Genomic DNA, 4536 nt, shown 5'->3' with positions numbered 1-4536 from the left:
GAATTGAACCAAATTTCCGTCCTCCTCCCAGATACATTTTTAGGTTTGGATTCAAGAAAAGAGTTTCAATTAATCGAAGGGGTGATCAAGTATGGGGTCGATGGAGGGGAGAGACATACTTGTGTGGGGTAATAAAATGGTGAGGACCTGAAAATAAAGGTATACACAAAAAGGACCTCTAAATTAACCACACAGTGATGGAAAATAAAGCACATATTTTGCTAATCAATTTACAAAAATTACATACAAAAGCAAGAAATTGAAAAAGAGCAAAAAAAAAAAAAAAAAAAGGAAAGGGGAAGAAATTTTATTAATCCTGCCAAATCACACGACCCATTCAATTCAGCCGAAGGCAAAATTTCCACTCTAATCCAGTGAATGGAAGCATGCGATAAGCACGGCGAGCATGCGTTCAGGAATAGTTGATCCGCGATCCACCGGTTCAGATGCTGTCAACAAAGGTCGCTCGGTAAAGCAGAAATGCGGCTAAATGTGGAGCATGGGATCAAGACAATGAACGATCAAGATTGCTTCCCCATAAGGTGTGAATGGTTAAGCGTGTATGACCCAATCAATATCGCGAGTGTATACCGCGCATGGTGGCGTGGCAAGATCTCAACCCTCCATGGTCAAAGTGTGTCAATCGACCGGTTACTATTTCGAGGGCGTAATACGAACACCCCACCGCAAGCGGGAATAGTGACCTGTGAATATTGATGATCCCATATGTGCATGCCTACACTGAGTCCACCGTCCAATCAATCAAATAGGGACACATGCCTCAAATTCTGACACTCACAAGTACAGTACACCATGCCCCACAATGGCGTCCGCCCAATTAATCTCCGATTTCGGAGGCGCATTTGGGGCAGCTCACACGAGTGGGGAGAGAGAGTGAGACAGAGACAGATAGAGAGAGAGAGAAGCAAGGATGGCAATGCTGAATCACCATTATGAGCAATAATCCCACAAGGTATTCCACTATCGATCAAGTGCCACATTCAATTAAATGGATCAAGATTACCTATCCAGCAAGGTCTCATCACATTAACCTCAGAGGTCTGCAACAAGCATCAAAACAGATTTAGACCATAAAGGATACAGCTGAAGGGAAAAGGGACTTGATTTACATAATTTAATTACAATGGTATGCCTTGATAATATGTTGTATGCACCTAACTCCAAATCAATATTAATGTTGCATGTATAAGCTTGTTACTTCACAGGAATTGTATTCAAAATAATACAGTGGTGCAAGAATGTTTGTGCTAGTTTTTCTTTTCCCCAGTTATATGATCATTATCGCCACCATTACATTAAGTCCACCCATGCAGCCTATGCAATTGAAATCATGTGAACACGTAATTTTACTTTCTAGTTTCATATATTCTTATATTCATAGTGTGGTTAAACCTCAAAGTTGTGATGATTTTGGGACCTTGAATCAGTTCCATAGAACTGCACTTGGGAGGATCAACCCATGTTGCAACACTAACTACTGGCAAACTTCAAATACATAGCAGTTTCTTACCATTGTGATTTAATTAGAGAATATGCAAGATGCAAAATAGAATCAACAAAAGAATTAACACAAAAGCAAAACAAAGATTTGTCACCTGCGCCAATCAAGAGTTGGCAAGAGGGTGCAACCCATTAACACCAATGTATCTTGGACGTAAAAAAGGAAATGGAGTGAATTGATCACCCACTTCAAGCTCTCCAATCATGCCTCCCCAAGGTCGCACCAGCCCTCTCTCCAACCAACCATTAACCGACGGATGAAACCGATAATCATTCACAGTAATGAATTGAGCAGCATGACCAAATATCAGTGGTTGAGGACCTATCATTCTGGTTCCATTCTTCCTCCGAAGCCATGATCCCCCAGATACTGCAAAGCATAGTAATAAATAAATAAAACGAATCATTACATGGATGTTATTGACTAACTGAGCACCCAGCTCAGATACACAAAATTCAAAAACTTAAAACTCACAAAATTTAAGTTTTACAAGTTTGAATAACTTGAACTGAGTCCTCTTTTGGAGGCACAATAATTTTGAAAGCATTTTAGCTAAGATATTTAATAAACACCCATTTTTATTAAGCAGCTAATGTTTTAATTCCATTCCTCAATCAATTAAAAGTCACAAACACCTCAATCACAAAAATGGAAATAATCATATCAAAAACACAATCCAAAAAAGATTGGGCGAGCCTAAGTTTCATATGCACTAAGCATCACAATGGATGCATGTAGTTAATGATACACAAAAACCTTGTCACGAAAACAATATTCAATGATTAACACATGCTAAACTGTTGATAGCAAATAGTTTCAATCACCATTAAACAAGCATTTACTCTCATCAATGACTGCAATCTAATAGTCTAAGCTACCAAAAGCAAGAGAATTAATATAAGGGGCGACCAAAGTGAGAAAACATAAATCCATAAACAGTGTGTAGATAGAAGCATGCCTTACCAACTCTAGAAATTTTTAATGTTCTGCTTAATGAATCAAGTGGCAGGTTGATATGCTTGAGCTTCCACTTTTTCCATGGATTCTAAACCCAGAAATTGCCCTATATCATGTCCTTTGAGTGGCAGAATATTTGTTTGCAAACCAACATCAAACTCCTCAGAACAAACTCCATGACTTCCTAAATAAGCTACAATCTACATAGACCAGGTACAGTATTTACATATGAATAATCATGCTTCAAGCTTATGATTGAAATTTGTCTGATATTTCAAACAGAATTGAAGCCAATATACTAATATATATTTAGATGTTCATATATAGGGGTATAAATAAAGGTTGTGTTAGAGATTTTATTATTTGATATTAATTATCAATCGTGAAATATATATTTCTATGCACAAAAATAAAACCAAATAAGCAAAAGAAAATCATATTCTTGCTTACATGCTCAGCAAGAGCCAGCCACTTCAGGCAGCAGACTCTGAACTTGAAGCCAACAGCCATCACCACATATACTAGCCCTTCCACGAGTATCCAAGATACATGGAATACTTGGAGTGTTAGTTGGAAGAGCTGCATCTCCACACATCCCCCCAAAAAAAGGAGAAAAATACATATATCATCAAAAAGAAATTTTGAATTTTCTTAATTATGAAATTCTCCAAGTTATTTTAAATATTCAATAAATTGGAATGACATATTCCATTCCGTTACTCAAAAAGCATAACAAGAAAATAAAACTAGAGTAATCCACACAATAACTTGTTGAGCTTGTCCAAATCAACCACTAATCCAAAAGCAACACAAGCAGCAAATAGTTACAGCCCAACTTGGTAACAAAGATCCACACAAAAAAGGACTTCTAAAATGAACCTCTCGGTAGGCCAAGCGCAGCTACAACAGCCTCGAACATACCTGTTTTCACCTTTTCAGCTGTTGCAGTTGGGAAATTTTCCTAATAAATGATTTAAAAAACAATTCATACCAGTCTTGCAGAAAGCCTGAATTGCAACGTATACGTATCTATATATGCTGTAACATTGGAATGTTATATTGATTGAAGTATAAAAGGGAAATTAAAGCTAATCGTACTGCAAAGTCTATATAAATATGCACAAAAAGCCTTGTGTTTCGGGATTTCAAGCTTAATTATGAATGGATTCCAGTGCTCTAGAAAGGCCCTTCAACTTTGAAAACGCCATCTTTCTTCTGCAGCTTGCCACCTTCAATGCCAACCATCAGATCTCACTTTCTTCGCCCCCAGTTCCAGTCCATGGTGACGTTTCCGAGGGTGAAGGGACTTTCTACAGCACATGAAAGAATATGCATAAGTTTTTTTTAAAAAAGAGACAGTTATATAGAACCCTCGCTTCATCCAGTAGTGAATTTCCTCGAGATCTTTTCTCTTTCTTCAGCTTTCTTCAGCTTGCTTATCATAAACCTTGAATCCCAACCGTCCGCATCGGTGCAGATCTAGCTTATTTCCGACGACGAACCAACCCTAGTGTAGATTGTTGACTTGTCGAGATGAGTTACGGTGGACGCATTTATATAGATACAGGGGTAATCATTTTGGAGCTTTCTTAACAGTTGCTTCCGAGCGTTGGATCCAGCTTATGGTAACAACTATAATTAGATTTAATGGCTGGATGCAACTGTAGTATGGTACCACAGTTGTACCATAATTTTATCCTTCTTAATGTTATTTTTAGGTTAATTTCTGATTATTTCTAATATTGTTTCCCTTATTTTTAAAAATAAAACAATTTAAATTTTTTTAAAAATAATTAAAAAATAATCAATTTTTTAAAAATATAATTCAGAATTTAGCTTTTTCTAAAAATCTCTTATATAATTAATACAGATACATATATTAAAATTAATTATCTTCCCATAAAATTTTTTATCTTAAAAATTTGTATATTTTTAAGGCTTTCATTTATAAATTACATATAAATGTTCAAATCTTAAATTATTTTTCTTATTATATATATTTTTGTTTGTAATTTTAAAATCTTACAATTTTCTCAAAATATTTTTATAAAAATTAA

General features: G+C 35.8%; 1 long non-coding RNA gene across 4 annotated transcripts; it reads right to left on the bottom strand.

Annotated features, from left to right (window-relative positions):
- Positions 1 to 162: 162 nt before the first annotated feature.
- On the bottom strand, positions 163 to 4192 carry LOC102629504 (uncharacterized). Of its 4 annotated transcripts, XR_008050892.1 has the most exons (5): positions 3471 to 4192; positions 2930 to 3058; positions 2486 to 2679; positions 1617 to 1891; positions 163 to 1061 (listed from the first exon to the last, which is right to left on the bottom strand). It is a non-coding gene; the product is annotated as an uncharacterized LOC102629504 (long non-coding RNA). The 4 variants fall into 4 exon arrangements; XR_008050889.1 differs by having other exon boundaries at positions 2930 to 4182; XR_008050891.1 differs by having other exon boundaries at positions 2486 to 2597; positions 2930 to 4177.
- Between the last annotated feature and the right edge of the window lie 344 nt (positions 4193 to 4536).

The sequence above is a fragment of the Citrus sinensis genome, chromosome 8, assembly GCF_022201045.2.
Source record: "Citrus sinensis cultivar Valencia sweet orange chromosome 8, DVS_A1.0, whole genome shotgun sequence".
Taxonomy (NCBI): Eukaryota; Viridiplantae; Streptophyta; class Magnoliopsida; order Sapindales; family Rutaceae; genus Citrus; species Citrus sinensis.
Note: the sequence above shows the minus strand (reverse complement) of the source record. Positions and strands in the feature narration are given on the sequence as shown.